Source organism: Prinia subflava, chromosome 11 (genome assembly GCF_021018805.1).
Source record: "Prinia subflava isolate CZ2003 ecotype Zambia chromosome 11, Cam_Psub_1.2, whole genome shotgun sequence".
Lineage (NCBI taxonomy): Eukaryota > Metazoa > Chordata > Aves > Passeriformes > Cisticolidae > Prinia > Prinia subflava.
In genome coordinates this window covers 24809622-24822556 of record NC_086257.1, presented here as the reverse complement: position 1 = coordinate 24822556, position 12935 = coordinate 24809622, and positions in this window count along the sequence as shown.

Here is a 12935-nt window from a genome sequence, read left to right as displayed (position 1 = left end):
GCATGGGAATGTGTGGGCACATTCCCGGGGAAGCTGGCCCGGGAACACCAGCCCTGCGTCCACTCCGCAGCTGCCCTCGCTGCTCTTCTCTCTCCTCAGTGCTCTGGGAGGGCTGCGAGCTGACCTGCGGAGACTTCTGGCAGCCTGAGCTCAGCCTGGCTGTGGAGGCACTGAGGATTGTGGAACCAAGTCTCTATTGCACCTTTGGGCTTTGCCACTGTCCCTGAGCATAAATACATGAGCATAATACATCGTCTCATTCCTGCCTTTCCCACTGTCTCTGCTACTGCCCCACAGCAACCACGAGCTGCAGAGCCAGTTCCTAAGAAAGGCTGCTTTAAGATAAAACAAAATAAAAGACTCCCTCCTTTTGAAACAGAAGCAGGAGGCCCCAAGCAAAAACATGCACACAATTAAATTGATTTGTGCATGGAAATGTGGTGAGCACATGAAAATGCAGCATATTTCTGTGCTGCCTTGGGCTTCTGACTTTATGGAAATTCACTCCAATATATTAAACCCTATTTTTCCTTTGAAAAACAAACCCCCATTATTAACTAAAATACCCAAACTGAATAAATATGATTGTCCCATTCTAGCTGCATTGCCTATTTTAAAAAAACCCACCAAACTAACAGTTCACATCCATTTGATTAATATAACTGTCTTTTCAGCAGAAAAAAGGAAAAAGACAATGGCAGAGTCTCTTATGTTGACATGCACATTAATCAGCAAGTCACCAAGCAAAGTTCATGATCCAGACAGGCTTCTGCTTTCCACACCAAATCAAGCACGAAAGAGTGACCCATACTGAGTGAGAAAATCTCACTCCTGGGCTGAATTAAATCCAAAATACCTATTAGTAGGTTGGTTCTTAAAATGAACAAAGTACACTCCCTGATGGAACAAGATATTTCAAAATGAGAATCTGGGAAAGTCTCTTTCCTCAGGGGTCAGTCAGTCCCTGTAACTTCACACAGTTGTGCCTCTGGGCTGTATTTTGTGGGCATATTGGTTCTACCAGACCAGCAACTGCTGTTTCAAAAAAGAGTAATAAAACTTTCAAAACTGAAGGAGTGGGGGGCTAAGACAGACAAAATCCTGCAGCCCACAGGATTTTTGAAGCACTGGATCATTGTTCATTCTCCCATTTCTGACTCCCAAGAGTTTTATCACTGACCTGGGCAGGTTATGAACACTCAGGACTATAAACCCTGGAAGGTTCCCTCACAGAACCTCTCAGTCCACTGCTCACTTTAGTTATGAAGGATTTATCAAAACCCACACTTCCATAGGAATACTGCATCTGAATAACTGGTGCTGATTCTGTTTTATACCTCATCCACCTGACCAGTTTCTTTCCAATTTCCATATATGATCAGGTGTAAGAAAACACCTGTATTACCAATTCAGGCAGTGGCATGACAGAACGTGACCCACATCATGTATTTGCTGAGAGGCTTGCAGCACCGATGTGTGTCCTTGTGTAAGGAGACTGCAGGCATAAACCCTTTTCCTGCTATGATGTTTACTGAGACCAAACCACAAAGAGCAGATGAATTACAAGATCATCAAAATTAACTCCTGACAAACAGGGATAAGATTCAAATTGAACACTGTTAAACATAAATTAGAGCAGAGTGAAATAGTAATACTGAATTACCAGCAAGATTCTAGGGGTTATTTAAGACACTCTGTGCAAGTCGTAAATTGTGATATAATATTTAATTGAAATATTTCTGTCAGCTGGACACAGTAAAAAGTTGCCAATGTTTTGTTTGAAAGGGATAAAGTGTGTGTTTGGTGATAGTTCAAGAAAATGAATCCTTGCATGTCAGAGTTGTGAACACCTCCATCCAAGATGAAACTTTGCCACGAGGACCTACCCCAGGCCCATCAGGACAGGTGTTCAGAGGTTCTGCCCTGGGGCTTGCTGGCCACTGCAGCTCAGAACAAGACATGCAGCACAGATTCATTCCAGCTGGAATCGTTTCCCAGTCTGTCCCAGCTCAGTCCAGGACAGAGCAGCTGTGTGGTCCACAGATGGCCACCAGTGACACCCCCGTGTGTTCACGGTCAGGTGATAAAACCAGTCCATCTCCCATGGAGCTCACCCCCTCACAGGGAACGAGACTGACAAAGACTCAGGTTTCAAATACTAAAAGCACAAAAACACCACAGTGAGCCGATATTTCAGTGCCAATTTGATGAAAATGCTGGTGGTGGGGAGTGCTCAGGAGACCTTCCAGCACGGATACTCCGGGTGCTGAGGCACTGTCCCAGCTCCTGAGGAGAGCAGCCAAAAGAGCAGCAGTGCTGGAAGGAGCCAGCACTTCCCCAGTGCAGGGAGCCTGAGAGCTCTGAGAGCTCTGAGAGCTCTGAGAGGCCGGGCTGTGCACCAGCACGGAGCAGAGGTGCCTGGGCACCAGGGCAGGGGCAGAGCCTTGGTGCCTGTGTCCGTGCCGCCCTGCTCAGCAGCGCTCCAGCACCAGCACCAGCTGCTCTCTGCTGCACAGGGAGGGAATAAGGTTTCCTTATTGCTCAACAAAAGCTGCTCTGTTGGGACGCTGTGGTTGGGGTTTGTGGTGCTCCTGCTGCCAAACACCTGCATTTATTCAGACACAAGTGCAAAAGAATGATAGTTTGTGCTTTGTGTTTGTTGTCAGACACCACCACCAACACGGCATCCAGAGCAAACTGCCCTGACACTGGGTTTTGGTGTCTTCACACCCTGCACACCAAGAGTGAGTAAGTGATAACAACAGCAGCCCCTTGAGCTCAGTGTTGGGCAATTCTGCATTAGCAAATGTACTGCACAATGTTTGGGGATAATCAGACCCTTTATTCAGTTCTACTTTTTCTTTTGTATTTTTAATGTCAGTTCTTACTTCCTTTTATCTCTATAGTGAGATTTCCCCCTTGGTTCTATTTGAAGTAGTGTATTTTATTTCTTTATTTTATAATTATTACAGATAACATAATCAATGTGTATTTTAAGGACAGCTTCATCTGACTCGCTCTGTTTAGGCTGAAGTTATCTGCTGAGAAACTACCCGGAGACCTTTCAGAGTGCAGAGCTGTGCCCTGTGCCTGCAGAGCAGCCAGATGTAATTACCAGGTTACTTATCATGCCAGATCTGCATACAGAAACTCAGCAGTGCCTTCTCAAGGCCTTACACACCAAAACATTGTCTTAGTTATGGCAGTGGAGACTGAGCTCCTCAGGGAGGCTGGACCCTGAGCTTCTCTGTCCTGCAGAACTGCCGCAGGTCACCCTGTCCAGCTCTGGAAATCCCACACGGGCTGTACCCGGCACTGACACCGAACGTGGAACACGCAGAGCCAGGGGGTAAAGCTGATGCAGGAACAGCTCTTTCAGCAGCCCTGGTACCCCTGGGCAGTGGGCACTGGCCGTGGCACGGTGGCACACAGGTGTGTGGTACCTGCCAGGCGTGCCACAGCCACAGGGGGCTCACAGCAAGAAGCCACAGCACATAAACAGATACAACTGAGAGCTGGCAAGAGCTACCCCACTCAATCACCCTGTTCCTACAGCACGTGAAATCAGAAAGTAACTCCAACAAGGAATACAGCTGCATGAGATTAGCCCTAAAGGGATTCTCTTACAAAGGCACTGGCAGAGCCATTGCATCGCTGCTATGAACCAAATCTGTGTAAGCAAGCCCAGGGCTCTTAATCTGGATTTATCACTCTGCTACCAACTCTATAAACCATCTACAACCACTTGAGTGGCTGCACTAAAGTCAGCTGTGTGGGAAAGAATGTGAGTCTGTCAACTTCAATGAAAGCGTGTCCACCTTGCACTGATCCTGGACCTGACTCCAGAGAACCAACTGGAGCTGGACTCGGGACACACACGGAGCAGATGGGACAGTTCCAGCTGTATTTTGGAAAACTGGATCCCTCAGCTATTTCTCTTCAGAGTTTTCTTGGTTCTCCTCAGGAGCTGTGTTTACACATCCTTCCCACACAACCTGCAGGCTGATCCCGCCTTCGGTTTACACCCGCATTTTATTTAGCTGGCATCCTCCACTACCCAGGAACCCCCAGAGCAGTTTGCCCCTAAGAATCCTGACTCCTGCCTGAAAGGTCAGGGTGCTGTGGATGCCTGACAGCTTTTACTCTCTGTGTTATCAGAACAAACCCAGCCCTGCTCCTTTTCAGAGGCCGCTGGCTCCATGGATGGTGCCAGTGCTGGCTATCACAATTGGAATTGTTCTCTGTGCACGTTGTACTGAACCAAGATTTTGGTTAACCTCTGTAAAACCTCTGTAAATTTCTTTCCTTCCTCCACCGTGTCCTAAAATAACACTTTTTATGCCCAATCCCTGTCATTCTGGGGGAAAGTGTGTACGGAAAATTATTATGTTGGGAACATGTATTTAAACAGCTGCCAAAAGTACACAATTTTAAAATAGTAAGAGCAAAGCAGAGCACTGTGGGGTGTGGCCAGAAGAAATCTTCACTCCAAAATACTTATTTCATATACACAATAATTTCCCCAAATAAATAATGCCATAATGCTAATAATGTTTATGGGATGAGATGGATCTCTTCTGAATGCCGACACAAAATGTAAATTAACTGACAAGAGGCATAATTTACCTTGAGTTCTCTTCATTAGGCACCATTGGCAGCTTCTCCTGAACTAGGAGGAATAATAATTAACTTCAGATGGAAATATGAAATCTAAATTACAGTTGCTAAACCTAAGAAGAGTACGGAGAAGATTCTATTATAATAAGATATATTCAAATTGCATACACAGCACCTTTAATTTGGGAGAGTGGGCTTGTGAGGAATGACAGAAATGTGGATAGAGTATGTGGATGATAGAAATGTGGATAGAAGTTTAGTATTTCTTTATATTCCTCAAACAAGCAACACAAGACTGCACCTTGTATTCTCTCAGCGTTTATATACAGAAAGTCCTAAACAGCTTCTCAACTGTTAGACACAGGTACAACTTATCACACATTCTGCTGGGCCTCTTTCCACCCTAACCCTTCCAAAGATTGCTGCAGGGGACACCAGGAGCTGTGCTTCAAACTCCAAGAGAGCAACAGCTTCTTCAGTTTCTCACCCTTCCCTCTCTGACGAGGACTGCAAATACACAGGAGCGAACTCCTCCGTTTGTATCACTTGACTCCTTGGACTTCTTTCAGCTGGGGAGCTGCATGACACATCTCCTGTCCCAAACCTCCCCTCCTGCCTAAACATTTATTACAATTTTATTAGAGATCAAGTTCTCACAACCAGGACATGCTTTGAAGCCGCGCCTTCAATGGGCCTTACCCCAGCCCTGCTTTGGAGCCATTGAGGGCCCTGGGGCACTTCATGTCCCTCCTCCTGTGGAGTGACTTGGAATGTCACCACCCAAGGATGTCCTAGAGCTGTGGCAGGGCTCCATATTCCAGAGCATCCCTTTCATCCCAGGCATTGTTCTCAGACAATTTCAAATATCTTCCATTTACATTCAGACAATGACATGTCACTGTTCGCTCACACTTGGTCAGCTCATGTTGAGTTATGAGAATTCATTTCTGCAGCTCACATGGGAAGTGGAATAAACTAAATAAAAATTCCTGGTAAGAATGGCATTTGACTGATACAGAACCAGGCCCTCATAAACCCCATTATTCTAGTACTGTTAAAGGGAGGAAAGAATTTATAGGACAGACTAGATTTTATCCAAAAGCATGTAAATAAGTTATGAATTCAAGTTCTAATGGACAGCAGGTAGGACCTGTACTATAAATGGCTGCAGCTCTAGAAAACTGAACATACCTTGGTAGGTAACCACAGAGCATTCTCCTTTAGAAAATACAAACTCCAGAATTGTTAATCTTTGTTTTGGCAGAGGATAATTCTAGCATGTAAAATTGCATCATCTTAAATACCACCTGGAAACCAATGGTGGAATTGTATGTGCTGTGTCAGAAACTGCTGCAACACTTCAAACACTCTTGTCCTGCTTTTTTTCACTGTACACCAGCAAAGAGCCCAAGTGAGAACATCTGGGACCAACACAGAGCATGGCAGCAGCACAGGCAGAGAGACTCGGCCGAGTTCAGACACGTCACTGACTGGGAGGCCAGTGGAGAGAAACCTGCCACGAGCAATGTTCTCACACTTAGAAATGCTGTGTTCAGTATTCCTGGGCACTCAGCCTCCAGGGACCTCGGGGTATCTCTGCCACCTCCCCCATCCTCCGTGTCTGGGGGCTCAGCTCATCCCCTGTTTGCTGTCAGTGCCCTTCCCAGTTCCACAGGGGTTACAGTGGGGAAAGGCTTTTCTGGCAGAGGGAAAGATCAGTGTTTCAAAACAAAGGATAACTATGACTATTTCCAAAAGCTCCCTCTGCTCCCACCCTTTATCTGCCTTGGGCTGTCACCCAGGAAGGCTGTAAGTGTTTAAAAGGGAGACGTGCCTGGAGCTCCCTTTAACACCGGATTTTGAAGTTATTCCCAAAGATTGTCTGATTATCCCGGGGAAGCTGTGATCCCACAGCAGGGTGTTCATCAGGCCCAGAGCAGGACAGAGCTCAACCAAAGGCAGAGGCAGCTACAGCTGTCACCAAAGCAGATGCTGTGGCTGACATTTTCTGGGGGTTTGAGCTGTAATAAACACATTCCTTAACTTTCTTCTAGCAAAACCAGGGCATGGAAAAGCAGTGGTGTCACCTCCTCAGGTGCTTCTTTATTCAATCCCCTGGCACCCAAACCCTTTAAATTTAGCAAGTAAAACTAGGTAAACCTTAGAACTTCAGAAAAACCTTCTTCGGAACTTTTGAAATTTCAGAGCTTCTAAACCTTCTGAGTTTGTGCTCAGAGAAAAAGAAAACCACCACTGCTGAGCCCTGCTCCTGGGCACTACCACCAGTACAGAAATGTCACATTAGCCAGGATCTGCATTCCCTCTTCACCGTGCTCTGAGCTCTCTGTACCTCAACTCAAACACAAGAACTTCAGGGGAATCTTATTTTATTAAGGCTGATACAGAAAAAAACTTAATCATTATTATGCTGGAAAATCTTATTGTGCTTCTATACCACAAGATAAGAAGAAAATTAAAAATTAAGTATCACTTGTAAGTATCATTATAATAACTAAAGCTGGGAACTCTGAATGCATCTTAACAAAGCTGTGAACATCATCATAGATAAAAATTTCTAATCCCCTAAAATGCTGCAAGCAGAATGGTTCATTTTTAAATCCCCCAAAAATTTGGATTATTCCCTCTAATCTTCACTAAAACATATAAAAGATAATGAAAAGCTATTTTGTTTTAATCACTCTTAGCAAAATCATCTGAGAAATCTCATCCTTTAATCTCCTCATGAGTGCCATCAAGATGACTGCCCCAGCACAGATTTTGTTACTGGCCAGGGGGAAGCAGCAGCCAAGTCCACGATTATGGAATGTTTCAGTGCTTGTCTGACACTACAAGGGTTTTACAGGGAGTACAAGCTCATCAGAAAAAATCCCCAACAATCATATTTCACTCTTGTCTCACACACACTTCCAATTTTAATCTCATCCTACCCAGTCATCTTATGAACAATACACTGCATTTTAATTTATCAGCCCAGCAGTGTTAAAGGCTTCTTAAGAAACCAATATCTGCATCAGACACAATATAAAAAAGCAACATGTGAGATAAAAGGTAAAATACTTTTCCTTTATTGCTACCATATCAACCATGAAGATTATCCAGGATATCTGACATTAAGTTATCCAAGGTGCAGCAAGGTGTTCCAGGAGTGTTTCAGAGCATAGGGTACACAAGACCTGAGAAGATGCAGCAATAAATATTTATAAACACTCTTGTGAATTTTGTTTTAGCTCAGTCATCAGAGCAGAACATTATTTCCATACTAAAAGCAAGCTCCTGTCTGTGAACAAAAACTAATAATCAGGGTGATAATATATGCTGAGGGCAGGGAATTTTTGTCTCAGGTAAAACCAATAAAACTCGTAAACATGAGAGCAGCCAGTCAGTGAAAAAGGAGGAATAGTGTCACACATCACACCCTGAACTGTGCCCAAAACTAAAGAACACTGTAAATGATGCATAAGCAAAGACAGTATTTACCTAAAACTGTCAAGAAAAGATTGAATAAAATATAAGGTCAAAAAAACCTCTCTGTGAAGAAATTGTAAACTGTAAATGGAAAGAGCTGAAATCTCTCAATGTAAGCAGTCAGTTGATGCTACATTTGGAATGTAAAAGGGCACAGGACAGGCTCCCTCAGTGCAGGTACCCCAGGCAAACTCAGCTCCGGGAGCTCAGGTGAGCAGGGGGGGCCGGAGGCACAGATGTGGAAATTCCTCCTCTCACTCACACCAGGAGCTCAGGTGAGCACGGGGAGCTGAAGGCACAGATGTGGAAATTCCTCCTGTCTCACCAGGAGCTCAGGTGAGCACGGGGAGCTGGAGGCACAGATGTGGAAATTCCTCCTGTCTCACCAGGAGCTCAGGTGAGCAGGGGGGGCTGGAGGCACAGATGTGGAAACTCCTCCTCTCACTCACACCAGGAGCTCAGGTGAGCAGGGGGAGCTGGAGGCACAGATGTGGAAATTCCTCCTGTCTCACCAGGAGCTCAGGTGAGCACGGGGAGCTGGAGGCACAGATGTGGAAACTCCTCCTCACTCTCACACTGGGAGCTCAGGTGAGCAGGGGGAGCCGGAGGCACAGATGTGGAAATTCCTCCTGTCTCACCAGGAGCTCAGGTGAGCAGGGGGAGCTGGAGGCACAGATGTGGAAATTCCTCCTCTCACTCTCACACTGGGAGCTCAGGTGAGCACGGGGAGCTGGAGGCACAGATGTGGAAATTCCTCTCACTCACACCAGGAGCTCAGGTGAGCAGGGGGAGCCAGAGGCACAGATGTGGAAATTCCTCCTGTCTCACCAGGAGCTCAGGTGAGCACGGGGAGCTGGAGGCACAGATGTGGAAATTCCTCCTGTCTCACCAGGAGCTCAGGTGAGCAGGGGGAGCTGGATGTTTAAACTACAAATTTGTTTTCCAGAAGCTCTTCAGAGTGATAGTTTTGGTTGTATTTTAAGAGCTCACGGTGTGACACATTGAACTGTGGGCTCCTGCTGCTACTGTCAGTCACAGAAACCCAAACTGCTTTGAGTCAGAGAGCAGGGGTACAAATCCAGTGTAATGCCAAGGAATTCATGGAATTACTCTGCCCACAGGTGACAGAGCTGCTCTGAGGTTGTGTCAGAACAGCAGTAAAAGTTCACTGTAGCTCTTGATGTACATAAACCCAAACTACTAACCCAAGGAGGACTCCAGTACTTGTCTTTTATCCCACTCCTCCCAAGGACAGCATTTTTAGAAGCACATGTTCTTAGTGCTCGGGATACCATCAGTGAAGTTGTGCTGTAATAAGTACAAAACCAGCTGAATTTATAGTCTTGTATTTAAACAAGACTTAAACTCACTGTAATTTCAAAACCATTCACAGGAGCAAATCAATTTGACGTGAACAGTGTCCTTGGATTGCTACAGTCAGGATATGGGTATGGACCCAAACCGCTCTGAGAGATCCTGATATACATTACACTTACAAAAACATCTTAATTTTACTTTAGAGAACAATTTCACAAGTCAAACCCATTGCTGATCCAAAGCCAGACTTGGATAGGTCAAATTTCCAGGAAGTTCTACCCTCCCTTTGCTGCACAGGTAGGCAGAGTAGTTTTTATTGCTGTGGTCTTTTTTTCAGGGTAATTATTGAACAGAAAGAAGAAAGTTAATTACAGTTTGGGTTTCTTTAACCTGGAAGAAAAACAGCAATTTTGTGCTACTATAAGAAAACTGCCCAGTTGTTTTTTTGCCTTTTCTTATCATCCACCTTGGACAAGCTCAAAGCACCGAGACATGGGGTAGGGGGAGGAAGGTATTTTTAGGTTAGATGTAATTTTCCCTTCCTCTCTGGAAAGTAAACAACAGAAGTTTGTGCTTGTCTCAGTTATGAGTAAAAAATAAACCAGGACTTCATAATGAAATCACCTGGCATTTAACAGACACTGATCTCCCCAAAACACACAGAAAATGTGATGCCACAGAACCTTATAAATGGCAAACAGGTAGGATGGAGGAAAGCGACGACTTCATAATTTTTTAAACACAATTACATATTCCAAGATCAGAAAGCAGCAATAGTCACATATACCTACAGTACAATGCATACACAGAGCCTGGCTAATGTGTGTTTTAATATTCATGTCTTATCAAATATGTAAATATAAATTCTCAGAGAAAACACACATCATATGCTCTAAGCCAGGCATGTGTTACCAAGATAATGTTGAACATCATTTATGCCTTTCAAATTATAAAATCTTTGAAACTTGCCCTTGTTCTTTACAAAATAAGTTGTTTTCTTCTTCTCATCCCTCAGTTCTATGAGTATTTTGAGACATCCTAGTTCCTAGTTCCCTGCCAAGATCAGTGGTATCTTTAAAACCTCTTAAGGAATGTAATAGGTCTGGAAACTCTTAGTAGGCTACTAAATCCCCCTGTAAATCCTGGCAAATTCCCAGACTGCCCATTCTCACAGGGATACATGGCCTAATTACAAACCCATTAAACATTGTGAGTTCAAGGGTCTGCTTTAACCCTGCAATTATTTGATCCTCCTCAAGTAAAAGCTTCAGTGAAACAGAGACAGGCAAAATGAGACAGAGCCAAGAGGGGAGGCAGAGGCAGGATCAGAGAGTAGGCAAACTGGAATCATGAGGTGAGTGAATGGCAGAGGAGGACTGAACAGGGAGGGAAATAACCCTCTGGAAAGGGAAAGGCTTTCAGCTCCAGGGGAAGAGACCACTGCTGGCACCGTGTGAGGGCGAGGGGCACGGAGCTGGCAATGCCAGGGCACCTCTCTGGTACCTGGGGAACAGGAGCAGCTCTCTAGGGCTGGCAGGGATCCCTGTGGAGCTGCACCTGGCACAGGCGTGCTCGTGCCTTGGCAGCAGAATGCAGAGCAGGCGTTTGCTTTAATACATGAGCTGAACTGTGGGAATGCTCAGACGTGTGCAGCTGAACACACAGAGCACGAGCACCCACCCAAGGGGGCCCATCTCCCAGGGGACAGCCACGTCCTGCCTCTCGATGTCACTGTGGGGTTTCCAGGAGCTTTGACACAGGCCCACGGGAAGGCAGGACAAGTTCTCACTGAGACAAACAGCAGAGATTTCTTTTCCCAATTTCACATTCACACATACAGCACATTTACCCTTTCATATTCTAGGATAGAAAATCTAATGTGAACCATTAGGAAAACGTCTTAGTTTTCTCTCCCAGCTCTGCTGTCTCAGTGTGGCCTTAGAAGGATGGCTTGGATCAGGACAACTCTCCCAGTGTTCTGACACTCCAGAGTCAGCACTTTTCCCTCCCCATTTTCCATACTGTGCTTGTGCCATACATGCCTTGTGCTTTGTCATTTAAGATTTAAAAAGGCCAGAAACAGACATTTAAGTCATGGACTTGATTCAAATGATCTCATGGACAGGGCTGCGGAGCCAGCTAATCTGTGACATTGAAACACAACCTATTTTTTTTGCTGACTATTTGCTTATGTCATTGGGGTGGTGAAAAGAAACTCTCAACCAGGGTGCCAGCAGCAAGAAAAAACAGAAAAATGAGACTTATTTGTCACTAGGCCAGGCAAGGTGGCACTACCCACAGCTTTGTTTTCCAGTGACCTAGACATTACTAACGATTATTTTTAATCTGTTATCCTAAATTTAAACATTTCTTTCCTCTCTTTTGAATACCTCCTAGCTTTAGCAATCTTCTTGACTGTAACTGTACTGCAGCCTCCTGCAGACACGGCCTGTGGTGCTGAGTGTGTTTATCAGCCTTGCAGTCCATCAGGGGCTCGCTGTTGTACCAGACTATGACACTGAAAATAATCACAGCCCCTGGCAGGGATAACCTGATTAGTGGCTGTACCAGGCTGGACGCTCTTGCAGCCTGCTGAGAAAACACACGCTTGAGGAGCTGTCCTTCAGAGAGTTCCTCTCCCTGCTGTGATGGGATGAGCTGCAGCCCCTGCCCCTCAGCACCCCCTGCCCTGCCAGGGCTCACCCACACAGGCACTGCGGGGTGCAGCGTTCCCAAGGGCGCTGTGGGGGTGCAGCCCTGCAGCCCCTGACAGCCCCTCAGCAGCCCGGTGTTTGTGATCTCAAGCAGCCCGGTGTTCTGGGATCTCAGGCAGCCCGGTGTTTGGGATCTCAGGCAGCCCGGTGTTTGGGATCTCAGGCAGCCCGGTGTTTGGGATCTCAGGCAGCCCGGTGTTTGTGATCCCAGGCAGCCCCTCAGCCCCCCTCAGCAGCCCGGTGTTTGGGATCCCAGGCAGCCCGGTGTTTGGGATCCCAGGCAGCCCGGTGTTTGGGATCCCAGGCAGCCCGGTGTTTGGGATCTCAGGCAGCCCGGTGTTTGGGATCCCAGGCAGCCCGGTGTTTGTGATCCTCAGGCAGCCCGGTGTTTGTGATCCCAGGCAGCCCGGTGTTTGGGATCTCAGGCAGCCCAGTGTTTGGGATCCCAGGCAGCCCGGTGTTTGGGATCTCAGGCAGCCCAGTGTTTGGGATCCCAGGCAGCCCGGTGTTTGGGATCTCAGGCAGCCTGGTGTTTGGGATCCCAGGCAGCCCGGTGTTCTGGGATCTCAGGCAGCCCGGTGTTTGTGATCCCAGCAGCCCGGTGTTTTGGGATCCCAGGCAGCCCGGTGTTCTGAGATCTCAGGCAGCCCGGTGTTCTGAGATCTCAGGCAGCCCGGTGTTTGTGATCCCAGGCAGCCCGGTGTTTGGGATCCCAGCCGAGTTGCATTCCCAGTGCTTTGGAGCCTCTGCTGTGGCTGTGCAGGGTCACAGGGCCCCGGTGCTGTGAGCCCCAGAGCAGAC